The sequence below is a fragment of the Chamaea fasciata genome, unplaced genomic scaffold (genome assembly GCF_029207755.1).
Source record: "Chamaea fasciata isolate MVZ Bird 193981 ecotype frontalis unplaced genomic scaffold, bChaFas1.0.hap1 SCAF_6, whole genome shotgun sequence".
Classification (NCBI taxonomy): domain Eukaryota; kingdom Metazoa; phylum Chordata; class Aves; order Passeriformes; family Sylviidae; genus Chamaea; species Chamaea fasciata.
This window is the reverse complement of record NW_027094091.1, coordinates 64,839,504-64,855,623: the sequence shown is the minus strand read 5'-3', so window position 1 is coordinate 64,855,623 and position 16,120 is coordinate 64,839,504. Positions and strand designations below refer to the sequence as shown.

The window sequence follows — 16,120 nt, the reverse complement described above, 5'->3', positions numbered from 1 at the left end:
ATTGTGCTTTTTCTAGCTTGCATGGAATTAAGATTCTGGGAATACAAGCGATGTAAGTGAAAGTTTCTGGAGTTTAAAAACCCTGAGTACCCCAAACAACTTTGAAAACCTGTCATTTCTAAATATTTTGTCTGCACAATTTTGATTGTTTCTGATCAGTTCAGTGCTCTTGTTTTTGCATCCCACTCTACAGCACAACAACATTCCTTCTCACTGAAGCAGAATTATGTTATTATTTTAATCAATTAAAAAGTAGCTATAATATTAATAAAATTAGCAATATCTTACTGGATCTTCATTATTTATCTATTTTTTTCAAATATTTGATGAAAATACCAGAGGTCTGAATCACATTTGTTCAGGCAAAGGCTGTAGGAGAAGTAGTCAAACATTATGAATTCCAAAATGTATATTGTTATTATGATTTCTCTTATCAGTACTTTTGTTCATTCTTCACTTATCTATGAACATCAAAAAGTATCTCTCTCTGTAATGAAGAATTGTTGTTTATTGTTTGGCATTTCAATTTAGACATCCTACACCACAGATTGGCACATTTCTTTCTCTCCTACTCATTAGCAGGGAGCCTTTAGTATCCTCTTACTCCGTTTTTTTTTTTAATAATCACAATATCCCACTTTTCCAGTGGGACTTAGCCCAAGATTGAGTAAAGAATTAGAGTCACATCAGGCAGGCTGAACTTATAATAATGCTGAAGAAGTAAATATAACACGAAAAATGAGACATTCCCACTATACATATGGTTTTAGTTATTGTAGCTTTTGGATTCTAATAAAAAAAATACACTACAATTTAAAAAAAATCATGATAGAATAGAACCGAGGTTGAAAAATCTGCTTTATCTTTTAAAATAGAAGTATTCTGGTCCAAACATGGTTTAAATAATCTGCTGTCTCTAAAAATTGTATTAAGAATTGTTTACTGAATAAGAGTTTTTGAGATTTCTTAATAATAAAAATAAGGATTTTTAAATTTCTTAGATATCTTTACACTTGTATTTTTACAATATTAGCAAAATAATAAAGGTGTTTCTTAGCTATTTGTTTGCCAAACTGATCACCAATGGATTGTATTATAGCCATAAGAGCAGTCTTCTTTTTCTTTTTTTTCCCTTGCTGCTTTTATTGTCTTGGAGTTTTTTGGGTTGGAGAATGTAAGCAAAAATTCAGTGAGATTAAATATTTTCTCTGAAGTATAATCAAACTTGTTGTCTTCATACAATTTTGACATATTGGTTTCTAGAATATCATCCTTATTTGCCACCAGATTTAAATAACTTTGGAATTCAAACATATCTTTAACCTTATGTCAGTTAAATTTGTTGATGTTGAGTGGTTGAAGTATTTGCACAAATTTATCCTTTAATTAAGGATGGTCAATATATGAGAGAAAATAATGTTTAAAATGGTTATGAGGTGATTAAACAGCCTCATTAGGGTGTGGTCTTTTTGATGTGGTCTTGCTCCACTTGGCAGTAGAGAGGTGATTTGTGCACAGCTGTTAAAAGACCACGATAGGGACCTGTACATAGTTAACTGAGGATTGATCATGCTCAAATTTATTTGAGTTAAAAATGTCTTTTTCCTTCATCAGGATTTAGATCAGGTCCATTGATGTTAACACAGTTAGAAGGTCATTGCACCCTACAAGCAGCCGAAAACATACTCTTGAGGAGTTTGTTACTTTTATTCTTGCTTGTTGAGGATTCTGCCAAGATATGATTGCACTTTGCATACCCACACTATCTGTTTTTCTTCTCAAAACCTCTGTATGTCAGGCAAACAATATATTAAACATTTCAGGGAGGCAAAAACGTTTTAAAAGTTGGATGAGCAGTGACACTAGGAGTGTACCTTTATTCAGGGTACTGTTTGTCTATCTCTCAAGCTTTCTTGAGTGAACAGAGTTTAGGTATGCAAATGTCTTGGTGTGCCTGCACCACAGTGATTTACCTTTGGGCACATGAGAGAAATTAATCAAAAGACCCCAGATGAACTTGGCTGTTCCTGCATCCTAGGTGTAGTGGTTTAGGTTAGAGTTTCCCAGCCAATGCACCATTTATGTGGCAGTTTCAGTGTTCACTGAATTTTGTTTGCCAGCTGAGAGATAGGATTTTGGAAGAAAAAGGCAAAACAGGCTTAACTTAAACATAAAACAGATAGGTTTTATTAACATACACTAAAGAAAAAGGAAAACAGAAATTAAGACATTTAAACACCTTCCCCCCCCCCCCCACCTCGAACTGTTCACTTTCCCACTCAACACAGAGAGACAACTATGATTTTTAGTCAGTTATTTAAACACAATTTTGCATCACTATGGGAGAGAAACCTCTCTAGAATTTATGGAGAACACACCACAAGAAAAGGTCTGGTGGCTCTTAATGTCACAAATCTGCAACTGCCTGGAAATTTTGCAGATTCTATGCAATCCTACCTATATAACAGTTTCCCAAGCTACTTATGGGCCTCTCCATGTTTGGGGTGTCATTTTAAGAATGCTTTTCTAGTATAAAACAAGGTTTCTGTTCTTCTATCTCTAAAAACATCTCTATCTCAAAAGAAATAGAGACCTCCTTTTAGCCCAGGAGCCGGGGCATCACTTCCTCTCTGGAATCATCTTTGTCTCAAAAGCTGAGACCTCCTTATTTTTTATCCCAGGAGCCAGGGACATACTCTATTCAATTAGATCTCATTTATATCAGTACACACAACCCTTTGAGTGAACTTGCATTCCCCCGAACAGCAATATGATATTACAAGAAATAGTCCATCTCTCCATAATTCACATCTGGAGAAGTCCGGTCAGAAATGCTCTCTTCTTCCATGCCTTCTAATAATCTGCATCAGTTCTTTCACTGACTTTGTCTCAGTGCTGTTTCTCTGCATTTCAAATCACTCTGCCTTCCATGGAGGAGGGAAAGGATTAATGTCTTTGCCCAGAGTCATTTTTTCCTCCTCTCCAGCTGACTCCCGGAACTTCAAGGCCGCAGGTACTTGGGGGGGGGGAATCACGCTCAGGAACGTCGATGGACGACCCTTCTCCACCCCTGGTCAAATCCAAAGCAACTCAAACTTGCATCAGCTCCCTGGAGCTCCAGAGAAAGATTCTCCAGATTTTCTCCTCCTTCGGACCGGAGGCTCTGGCAGCCAAGCCCAGAGCACGGCCGCCGCGGCCCCTGGCGCAGGGTCAGCACTGCCGGCCTGCGACCTTCCTCCTCTCCCCACCGCAGGAGCCGGGGGAGAGAGGGGACACCGCCGGCCCAGGCAGCTCCCATTGCCAGCGGCCCCCCGAGACCTGGCCCGGAGGGCCTAGCACCAACTTCTGACTTACGACGGCATGTTAGCCCCTTGACAATCGGAAAAGGAAAAGGGGCCGAGTCACCTGGGACCTTTGATTTAAGTCTGGGCTCACCAGAGGCATAGCCAACACTCCTGTTTGTCAGCTAAGTTGTCAATCTATGCTATAACTTCCTTAGGAGGAGAAAAAAAAAAACCCCTTCACATTCAAGCTAAACCACCACACTAGGTCAGCCTCCTTTAAGCACCACGTCATTCCCACTTTTGCTCTGGACCTAATTTTGTTATCAGATATGTGATTAATTTCATAGGCTAGCTGGCTCAGTTGACTACATAAACAAGACATGTTTAGACTTAAATCCATTTCTGAGATTAGAAATAAGATGTAAGACTGTGTTTGGATATGCCCTTTCACTTCTTGATTACCTACTAATCAAGAATTACAGAATTTAAAGCTCACAAATATAGCAGACTCAAAAAGATAATAGCTTAACACTGAAGGGATTGCTGTCCTAGTTCTCTGCTATTACAAATCTGCACTATTAAGTATTGGGAAAATGACAGGACTGGGTGATCTCTGGTCTTTAAAACAGAGACAATTCTGAAAATATTCATGTTAGTCTGACAAAATTCTGACCTCATTATGAGTGACTGTGAGATTCTTCTGGTTTCCCCTGTTAAAAAGGTGCTACGTGATTGCTGCCTTTCCTTGCTGGTGAACCACTGAATGATCCTGGTATTTCTTCTCTTTTTCAGGGCAGAGGTGAAAGCTGTCTGATTGCTCCTCTGCTAATCCCTCCCCGGTAGCTTTTGAACCAGCTGTTCAGCTTCAGCTAGTGTGGAACTAAGGTAGGAATCTTGAAACTGCAAGTTTCATAAAAAGCCAAAGCAGTGACAAAATAGCAAAAAGCTCCATGTTTGTCCTCCCCGTGCTCTAAGGGAAATCCAGAAACAACTCAGCTGTTTTATACTCTGGGTGGTTGCAGGCAGCAGGTCAGTCAGCACAAAAATAATTGTCTAGTGACTGTACGTGCTGTGTTCTGGCTGGTGGAAAAGCCACAAGGATACTTGTAGAGGTGATGTGGAGCTCAGTGGGGTAAAAAAGGAAGCCATGAGACAGTTAGATGACTTCATGGTAGTATAGATATAAGGGGAAGTGAAGGTAAACATCCATTAAAAAACCTGCCTCATCAGTCTTTCTGAGCTCAGAAGTTCTCTGGAAGTGCTAATCATGATAGTATTGTAACAATGAAGGTAATTGAATGATAATGCCACACTTTTTGACATTAAAAGTGAAAAAAAATAGTTCTGTGAACAGGTCTTGGTGTGTGAAGGAGAAATACAGTTCAGAACTTTGTCATTCTAGACTATAGAAACAGAGAATTAGTGAAGTTAAATTCTAGAGAGATCATTTTGAAACGGCTGCTGTGTTTTGGGGATGGGGCTGTGAGAACGTGTACTCCAGTGCAGTAATGGGTTGTGTACACCACTGCAGTGATGCAATGCACTCTGAATGTCAGGCTGCTGCATAATTCAGATCACTCTCTTAAAAACTCCTTCTTGTTAATGGAGCTCTTCACATCTTCCTGCTGCTGAGTTTGTGATACTTTGCTATAAAGAAGTTTTTCATCTGTTTTTTTTCTTTGAAAAAAGAGGAAAATGGAGATATCTGCATAAAAAATTAAGCAGGAATAAAGGTTGTATTCTCTATTTATAGGAATCTTTGTAGGTTAGCTGAGTACCTATGTAACAGTGTAACATTTCCCTGGCCTCTGAGTTGTATGGTCTGTTCTTGAGAGTCTAGTGCCCAAGAAAATGCTAGAAGCAAACTGGAAGGACCCGTGGTTTTGGCAGCTGCACAGGTTTTTCAAACTGCACTCATCTTTCAAATATGTGTTCCCATGCTTTCCTTGCAATGTCCAAAAAGTTGTACAGATCTAATCCAAATTTAAGTTACAAGCATATTAAGTAAAATGATGTTTATCCCCAGCAGAAAATGCATTTTGCAGTAAATTTTCCAGTTAAACCTGACTAAAATATGTATTCTGTATTTGAGTTTTGAAATCTTTGGAGGGTTATGCCTTGGAAATAAAAGGGGGGAGTAAGGGATTTTAATAGGAAAGTGGCATCATGAATAGTGAGTATAATACACAAAATGGCACAGTAAAATACAGCCACAGAGTTTCTTTGGGTAACGCAGAGACGTTCTGGCATAACCTTAGTGGGACGTAACATAAATGTTTTCTCCTTTGAAATGTTCCAGTTTCCATCCATAAACTGGATATTGGTGAAGTTAATTGTAGCTGCCAATGAGAAACACCCGACTTCCATCAGTGGCTACATTTGGCGTAGTGGGAAGAAATTTGCAGTTCACACATAGGGAGGGGAACAAAGAACTGCATCAGATTGGGATGGAACTGGGGCAGATTAATTAGGTCCCTGAGCAGCCAGCCAGGGACTTCTGGGCTCTCTGCTGTGCTCTCATACTCTCCTCAGAGCCTGGAGTTTGCAGATGCACAAAGAAGTGGCCCAACCCTGCTCCTGTTACTGTATGTGATAAAACTCCCAGCTGAAGGAAAGTTTGGCCACTACTGTGTGTATCTGAAAATCCATCCAAAATATTAATCTGTGGTTACTCTGGAACAGGGATAATGAAAATTATTTGCTGCTAAGGGCATGAAGCATATTCCTCAAGACATTTCTAGCTGTTGTTCTCCACCAGTTCAGCATATAAGTGTACTTAATACAGCAGGCTTGTCTAGTACTTAAAATTCCATACAGTAAAATGTGACAGATATTATTCTGTCTGCATTTGCTGGTGAAAGTGCATGCACATCATAGATAAAAAAATAAAATATTAATTATTTTTAAATACATGCAATTTTCCACCTGGGGACAAAAAGACAGAAAAATGCTAGTCATGTAGCTTAATGCACTAATAGAAAGGCACTCTGGTACCACACTGATATTAGAGGTATAAGAGCCTCATTAGAATATTAATGACTGGGAGCTGGTAAGCAATCCAGACAAAAGAACATGTCTTTAGGCTTTTTAATGTATTGCATACGTTTACGGTTGTGTATAAATGGTTATTACTTAGAACACATTCCTTAAAATATGAAGGTATTTGTTAACACACAATATATGGTATAGCTGTGGATCAGTTATTACTGTCCTTTTTCTTAATTTTTTTCCTTTCTTTTTTTTTTTTTATTTTTCCCCGTCTGCATAGCTGGCTCCATGGCTATCTATTATTAAAGATGTAAGAGAGGAACATTTTAGTTTTTTTCACAAAACCACAGCTGCCATAGGAGAAATGCATCCTTATATTTATTCTCTGAATTTAACTTAGTGTTAGAAGAATGTTTATTTCTGTGCATTATTCCATGCTGTTGCACAGAAAAATGTGATGATAATGATGACACACCTGGAAATATCACAGCAGTCTTCTAATGAATCTGCTTATATGTCACGACAAAGTCATTTAATTTCAGGAAAATGTGCCTAGAGGCAATCAGTGCATTTTGGTTGAAGTTTGTTCCACAGCTTTGAGGTCCCAGGGTTTTGAAGGTTATGGTTTCATGATCACTGAATTTTCTAAAGGGAGAAATCAAACCAGAACTGTTTCCAAGTAATTCTGATACTGTTTTTCTTTCATTGAAAATCCCAAACCTTTCCACATACTCATGAGAAGGCAGGAAGGAAACTCCCCAAAAATGTAGTAAAATGTAGTAAAAATGTAGTAGCTAATCTTTGCAGAGGTTGTTATTTTTTAAACTTTTAAAGTCATACCTCACATCTTGTAAAATTACAAAAGAGGGTTTCTCCTTTGTGTTGGGAAAATGTCAACCGAGGGAACAACCCAGGAAAAAAACACCTAGAAATAAATGTATGTGAGGGCCAGATTCCAGAGTCTTTGGCACCAGAAGAACCGTACTGTTCTATTAATTAGTTGGAAGATCAACACATTCTTCTCTGTTTTTGGGGGGACTGAACACTGATAGAAAGTGCAATTAGATGTATGAAACAGTTTGATGGACGACCTGACATCCATGCCCATTCTGATTGTACCACAATATTTTAAGAGTATATAATTTACCTGGTCATTTTCATGCTGTGTCCTGCAGAATCCAACAGGTGTTATTTTCTCTAAATGTGAACAGCTGCTGGTTTGTAATCCCATCACAGTTCTGATGGTCCACCTCAGAGAGCACCTAATTGTGACCAGTGGTACTTAAAGGTGTCACTAGGCCTGCCATGAATAGGGTGTTTGTTTTCCACTCTGATGGAAACCATTCTTTGAACAATGCACTACTCCGTATCCTAACAGGTCAGGTGACTAAGCAGTTTGGTTGCCACCTCAATCAGTAAAGTTTATTTTGGGATTTGATCAGAGGTTCTTAAGGGATTACTTGTCTTTGAGCAAGGGATAGATCACAGAATATATAAATAAGGTTGGTATTTTGCCCATTCAGAAGAAGGCCATAACATTAACAAGATTAAAAATCTAATAAACTTTAAATATAGGTATGGAATCAGTGCAGATAAGATACTATGTCACACTTTTAGGCCTTTTCTCTGCACAAAAGCAGCATCAGTTTAACTCAGCTCACATTTAAATTAATCAATTTAGTAACAATCCTGAAGCCCTCATGTAAACCTAAATGGTTTGACAAAAGACTTATATTGATTCACCTTAAGTAAATTTCTTACAAAAGCTAAATCACAAGAAACTTGTTGCAGATCAGTTTAAAAGTGTTAATACAGGTCTGTACTATTTAATTAAGTAGACCTGCAGAAAAATTGTAGTGAGAACAGTGCGATTTTTGTGTTTGGACTGCCAAGTTCAGTGTGCATTTATTTTCCTTTGGCTCATAAAAATAATAATTCCTTATTTTACAATTAAATGTAAAGAAAGCTGTTTCTTTCATGTGATGAAACAAGAAGAACTAAAATAGGAATACTATGACAAAATTTCAAAATATGTTGGAATTTTTAGTCTGAGCATAATTACGTGACTGAAAAATTTACACAAATTAAAAAATAAAATATTTCTAAATGTGTTCACTGGTTTTGTTCTACAAGAAAAGATGTGGGATTACCATTTTTGGAAGTAGACCTTGTTAGTTTAATAGACATTCCTTTAGTTATAAATGATAAGGAGCCAATCCAAAATCAAAGAATTTATTTAGCAATTTCTAAGATCAGTTTTAAAATGCCACAACAAAATTGGACAACGTCAATCAAATGCTGGGTGGACAGAGGAACAGCAACAAGGGTGCCGTCCAACCTTGCCCACAAATGCTGGGTCTCGGTGTATGGTTTTTATACAGTTTTTCTGCCCGGAGGCAATGTCCATTGAAAATCTGAATATTCATGTATTCCTTTTTTTCCAAGTGAGGTTTGAAGGGATTTCTTGGTGAAATGAAAAGATGTCCCAAAAATCCTCCCTTTGGGTCGCTGATTCAATCATCTTCCCGGATCCTCCACCGAGATTGATATCAGATCTTGAATAGCCGTGAAGTGAGGTCCACCCTTGATGAATGGGCCATCTCCAGTCCAGCCATATCGTTTCTGTTGCAAATTTTGTGGTTTTCACAGCTGCACAATGGACTTGAGAATTTTGGAGATGCTCTCGAATTGCTTCGGAGAATTCAAATTTTAGTGACAATGTATAAATTTACCACGTACGATATTTTATACGCGAATTTATACACTACATCTATTACACTTTTTCTCAGTAGAGCATAGCCTTGTTATGACACTGTACTCAGTAGCTCACTAATTCTCTAAGACAATTGCTCTAGACAGGAAATGTTGAAGAAAGGTTTCAGATCATTTCTTCTTGCTCTTTTTTCTGTACCTGATAATTGAATACAAGTCTCCTAGGCAGATGCTGTAGCCACCAAACCACATAGAAATCGGCTCTCTCTTGTCCAGATGAAACATTTACTTCTATACAGCAGAAAAGTTTTCCAAAATGAGAGCTTTACAAAGGAGTGACAGACGGAAGCCAATATCCAGAAAGGTACCCTCCATATCCTGGGATTCAAAAGACCTGGAGTCATGCCCCTTCGTCAGACTTGTCAAACTTCAGCAACCATCAGTAAGGAAGAAGTGTCCCAATTATGTTCTAAAATGTGCTCTAGGCTAAAAAAAAAAAAAAAGAAAAAAAAAAAGAAAATAGAAAAAAAAAGATAACTGGAACCCAGGTCTCCTGCCAAGCACTGAACAGGTTTTCTGCTGCAGTAGTGTAAAGCCAATGCTGTTTATCATGTTCTTCCTCCTACTGCTGGAGTTAGTTATTAAAAATAAATATCCATGGGACTATTGGCACACTATTTCTCTAATTTAAACTAGGATAATCTCCTGGGAATTATTGGACTATATCTGGGCAGAAGTGTTTTTGTTTCTCTCTGTTCTTTTTAAACTTTGCCTTTTGTTTTGAGCACTAATTCCACTATGAACCTGAGGAGTCCTTCCGCAGAAAATATTTATTGAGGCCAGCATGTTTCCATGAGCTGTTTTGGTTGACTGATGAAAGAAAAAAGATTTAAAAAATCGCAAGGTTAAGTTTGTATGCTTTTGAATAAAATTGGCTACAAAATAATTGGAAGATAATCTGGAAAGCTTTTTAATGAGAAATTTGGTGGCACTAGTTGTAAGCTTCTGGTGTATGCTTCTGAAGTCTGAAATTCAAAGACAGCATAACGTGGAGGGTGGTAGAGACTATTATATGGAGCCATTTCTAACTTCTCAAAGGACGGAACTCAAAATGGTGGATAAATCTACACACGTTTAGTCATGTTTTTAAATTTCTACTTTGTAAGTGTCTCCTTGTAACGAAGAAAAGGATGTTAAAACTGAGATTATAAAATTCAGGTCCTAGGCAAATGTAATGATGATATGCTTTTCTCATTATACAAGAAACTATATTAAAAAAAAGGCGTGAGATGTACAGTTGAGAGAGAAATTAAAGAAGTGAGTCCAAATCATTATTCTGGGATGTTAAAATAGCATGCGAAATAGATGGCAAAAGGAGCAGCAATGATCAATCCATTTTGCTGCTGAAGTGAACAAAATCACAAAGAGACAGTGGGGCCACTGAAAGGATGAAACTTTGACACAACAGAGGGCCAAAATGAATTCTTCCCCCTAATAGTTATGAACTGTGGAGGTGGTAATATTCCAGGAACAAAAAGAGATTTTTGCTCACGTTTTTTCCCTTTCATTCCTAGCACATGAAACATTAAAAGCCTTTATCACTGTAGGAGAGCAGATTATAATAAGGCAATTAGAATGATCAAAAGCTGATGAAGAATCACGCTCAGAGAAATCACATATTAGCCTTCAAAAATTATTAGCAATAGAAAAGAGAAAGTCTTCTGCCAAGATGATTAATAGATGTGATCAGTAGTATGGAAGAGAAAGGTTTTTTTGTAGAGTAGTGGGAACTAAGGGAACACACCAAATTTTCTTGGGAAGATATAGAAAATACTGGTAAAATGACAGGATATTCAGACTCAAACCATGCCATTCCCTGCAATGTCTGTTGGCACTGATTTATAAAGAGGACACTGAGACTGATAAATGTGTGGGTTTTGAACATTTCTAAATTAGTAGATAACATTGAAAGAGCTACTTGGCAGAACTTACTGAGGTTTTAGGAAAATATTTGATACTTAGATGGATTTACAGAATCATGGAACATTATATCAGCCCAAACTGCTCAAACAGAATGAAGAGTAATGTGGCCTGAGCAAACATCCAAAAAAAAAAAGTAACAGAATGAGCAGAAAATTATGCTGATTCACTTATGCTCTTCACACTAACATTCAAGGGATTACCAGTAACCAGGTTTACTGATCTGTGAGAGAGGGAACCAACAGCAGTATCTCAAATTTTGAAAAAACACCATTGATTTAGTGGATAATTAAAAATTATACATTAATGACTCTCCAATCTTCCTATGAGCTAGTGATACACACTCTTGCTGGTATTTCCTGCTTAGTTTGCAGCATCTCAAGAGCCTCTTAGAAGCTACTGATCATGGGGAAAGGGAGGAGCTGCAAAGGAAGTATCTGCAGGAATCTAGAACCAGTAGGAATAGCAATACAAACAAGCATAACTAAACAGATATGGATTGAATTGCCACGCTTATTTCAGCACTGTCTTTCTATGTGCTTCTGCCTCAAAATGAATCATGTGCTCCCCGTATGGCCTTATTTCACTAAAATATTTCCAGTTTGTCAAAAACTATACAGAGTGGCATCACATCCAAAAAAGTATTATCTTCTTGCTGGAGAGAAGGGAAGGTAACATTACTGTGATTCATTTTTAACGCTGGGTAATACTTGGAGATGCATCACGGATACATTTATTATTGCAGTGGAATAAACCATACTGTGCAGAGTCCTTGAAGGATGGTGTTAGATGTGGTGTGTCACACAGTACATTACAGCTCTGCTGCTGCACTTAGGACTCGCTTGACACTTCTATTATCCTCTCCCGATTTATTGCTGGTGTTTGTATTGCAGAAGCCTCTAGAAGTCCCAGCTGAAATCATGCCTGCATTGCTCTGCAGAGCTTTTTGCTCTGAGTGGGAAAGATATGGAAGTGGGAGGGGAAACAAAAAGATGAAGTGACTTGCCCTAGAATGAGAACCAATTCGCTCAGGAGGTGAGAGATGAGAGGGGTCTGGTCTGGAAGCTGAATAGCCACACAGGCAGAGACCTGAATGTGCAGGCATTTGCTTTAGCTCTCAGTGGGCTTGTTAGCTCAGCTCTGTGCTAATTCAATCTCACAGCGTTCAGCTGAGAGCAATTCTGCCAGCAAACGGAATGGGTTTGCACCCACCTATATTAGTACTGAGGGCCATATTCTCACTGAGAGCATTCTGTTTAAAACCTGTATTTTCCAATTTTCATGCCAGCCAACATGTCATTATGTCACATGCCCCATTTGGATGTATTTTTATGTCAGGAATTGTTGCTATGCCATTCCATCTGGATTATTTGCCTAAAAACCAGGTACTTCTGTGGTTTTAATTTTTTTTTTTTATGTAGTTCAGGTGGTCATTTCCAAATAAGCAAATTTTTCTCATCTAGTCTATTTATTACAGTCACTGCTTACAATGGAATGGGGTTGCTATGAGAGAAGATGCTGAATAGTTCAGTAACAGAATAGGAATCTGCAAATAACAATACTGCAATTTTTCTTTGGTTGTTTGCAAAACAGGTTCCTGAATGCTCTTCAGTTTAACTTTTATATTAACCAAAGGTGTATTTATAAGTATCTATTTTAATCTATATGCCTAGAGAATGCCTTTATCCTGATGTGAATTTTTAATGGATAAAAATGCTCTATGGTCTTTTCAGAGTTGCAAGGGATAATCAGTCTTGGAACTTGAAATGAATGGAAGTATTGATTTGCTAATATGAAGTAATTTGTGTGATCTAAATACAGTGCGTACAATATGTGCAAATTGATTCCAGTTAATAATTTTTGACTGTTCTCCTAAATCTTGGTAAGTGAGAACCTTGGCTTTCCCTACTTGGATTTCTTGGTGGCTTTCAAAGGATGGATTTTTCCTTTAAATGTTTGGGCCCCGGTCCAGTTTACCACTTGGTGGCCTGCTTAGATTTAATCATGTTAACATCCGTAATGATTTTAACAGAAAAAAAGTGTGCCATGCTTAAATTCAAATGAATGCTGTCATATTTTGCTGCACAAGATCTAAGCTTGCATCTTATTTGATTTTCATTTGATAGTGATTACCGGACAAAAATATTATCAGCTTCATGTTAGGTGATACTGGATTTGAAAAAACAGAGCATAATGGAGTTAAATTAAATGCACCCATTATGTAGCACACATTTATTAAATTATCAATGAAAGATTTACAGGATTAATTAATCTAAACAACTCATAAAATTGTTGTAAATTTTTTTGACGGGAAATGCACGTTTTGTTAATTTTAAATTTATCAGCCTAAAAATAAGTTTATGCATTTTAAAGGAATGGTAACAGCTAATGCTTGTCTGCAATTTCTAAAAATATATTTATTAAGATATTTTAAATAGAATGGTTGTATCTGAAATGTGAAGATACTATAACATAAAAGGACAAGCTTGAAAATTAAATACAACCAGGCATTATTGAAAGAAATATTTGAAATTAGTATTAGCTGCCATACCCTAGCATCTTGATCACAGTGCAAATTGACTTAGCAAATTATAGTTTGCCTATCTAAAGTTTCCACTACAATGGAATTTGAGTCATAAAGCACCTCTCTACTACCACTTTCAATCTATGCTTTTGTGTTGTTTTTTTTTTTTTTTTTTTTTACTTTAATACAAATCAGTTAACTCTGGACTGTCTGAATTTCAGTAATATACTGAATAGAAATTTGTTTTTCTGTACTGTGTTCTGATGAACCATAATCCCACAATAAGCTTTCAATATACACAGAAAGACATCTAACATAAGCACTTGTGCAGCTGCATGGCTGTATCATTACTCACATCACTTTTGGTATTTTTCAATGAGTATTTGTGTCAAAATAAATGTGTTCATTGGAATGTTTATGGAAAGTGACTGAAATAAGTCAGAAATGCATACTGATGCATCTGTAACTGAATGCATATTTGCAAATGCTTAGTGGTGCTGCTTATTTAATTTGTGATGTTATATTAAGAGATGGCTTCTATGTACATTTTTAATACTGCCTAATAAGACTCTGGTATTCTAGAGCTTTCCGCAAAGTTAACAAGGAAATCATATAAACAAGGGAACTAATTAATGGGAGCCTATATGCAGTGGAAGTTTAGTTTTTCAGAATTGTGATGCCACTGCAGGATGATTCAGGACATATAAATGCATGCAAGTGAGTAACTTAAGAGACAAAAGAAAAGCACTGTGCAGTAGCTGCTGTCACCTCCCACCTTTCAGGAAACAACCATCTGAAAACCATTACAGAAGTCAACATGTTCCCAGGAACGGTTCTGATTTTCAAACTGAGAAGCATTAATAGAAACACAAATTCTGAAAGGATGTTATTTAATTAACATGTGGAAAGGGACAGAAATTAATGTGGGGTTTTTTTAATGATTGTCACTACATAATAACTTCCATATTAAATGTGCATTAATTATGTTTGGTGCAGAGCACCGTGGTTCTCTTTCCTCACATTGCTGTGTGCATACAGTACTGTGAGAAAAGATTTTGCCCCTTCCAAAAGATCAGAACATGAAAACAATTTACCCTGTGTATAACGCAGTGGGACAAGGTATCAAGTCAGCTGCTTCCCATTAACCCTGTTGGTGCAAAGGAGGTCTCAGATGGACTTCAGAGCTATAAGTGCCCATTCTGGTATATGAAACAGGACTGCCACATTCATAACAAATCCATATAGAAAATATATATTCATAATTAGGAGATATTATGGAACATTTACCGTAGTATTGTGATGTCCATATTCTTAATGAACTATTTTGAAGCTGCAGGTTTGGGATGAATTTTCTCTTCAGTATTTCTTAGCACCTAAGTCTATCTGATTTAGCTTCAAACGCTTCTGATACCATGAATATGATAGGTGAACAAATGAATGTGCGCAAGGGAAGAAGGGAAATAACAGAAATTTAAGTGAGGGCCTTGTTACAATGTGAGAATTTTTTCCTGATAGCTGCTTTTAGTTTAGGATTGCGTTCAGTTTCTGCTTAAAGTCTGTTGGTAGCAGTGGGAATATGGTTAATATACCAATTCATGCATTTCAACATCCTTCATTGTATCTCATTTTTGCAAGATGCTGCACTGTAGAGCTTCATAAAAGGAACAAATGGAGCTAATTAATGCCTTTTCACTATCTGTACTTGATACTATGTTTTTAGTAGTCTAAAACTAGTCCTAAAGAGAATTATATGAGGATCTGATGGGATTGAAATGATATTTAATTATGCTTAACAGTTTTTCTATACGATTACTTAGAAACTGTGCTCAAATTTTAGGGTGATGGACACTTGGATTATGTAACGCAGAGCCTGACTGTTTGTCTTACTGGAGCACAAACACTCCTTTGCTCTTCCACTGCAGCAGCTTCTCAGAAGTGTGATGCTATCAAAACAAAGGCCTGTTTTCTCAGTTTTCTTTACTTCAGTAAAACTTGAAGACCATTTCAGTACATAAGATGAAGCAAAGATATTTTTCTCAATATAATGCTCTTCATTTTGAGCTCTCATTTTGGCATTGTCAAGTATAAAATAGCAGGTTCATGTAGCAAGTGTTTTTGTCTTGACAGTAGATTTCTTAATACTGTCTTATTTTTGGTGGATATTTCTGCTTTAATTTCCTGTTGTGTATTAGAGCCAGAACACAACACTTGTAACTCTTGCAAAGCATGTACTTTGGCTAGTCCAAAAATGTGGCTTGGCATCTTTAATCTTTATTCATCAGCTTGGCACAGCAGAAAAGAGTGGTCTTTTAGGCCTTTAGGAAAGTGACTGAACTATCTAGAAGAAATTCTGACAACTTCTCTTGACATTAACCTTGTTCCTTCAATAATTATAGAATATTTTTAAGATGGAGGAATGAGACATGAAGAGCTTAGCTTACCTTCTCAGGCATTCAGTCAGTTCTGGCCATAGTTAATCTCTTTTTGAAAAGATATTTGTGCCTCTGCCCGACAAAAGGTTCCTAAGGTAAAGGGGCTTGCACTCATACTCTTTAGATGAAAGATAGGTCATCCTAGACTGGTTCATTATAGGGAAACAACCTTAATAGGCAGGTTTCTCAAGCACCTTATT

The 16,120-nt window shown here is 37.1% G+C and overlaps 1 long non-coding RNA gene across 3 annotated transcripts in view; it reads left to right on the top strand.

The window, feature by feature from the left end:
• LOC136291508 (uncharacterized) overlaps positions 1 to 16,120 on the top strand; it is a 245,370-nt gene that overhangs the window by 206,565 nt on the left and 22,685 nt on the right. For all 3 annotated transcript variants that reach the window (XR_010721583.1, XR_010721584.1, XR_010721585.1), the window contains one exon: positions 4,077 to 4,169. This is a non-coding gene — a long non-coding RNA (uncharacterized lncRNA). The remainder of the gene's footprint in view (positions 1 to 4,076; positions 4,170 to 16,120) is intronic.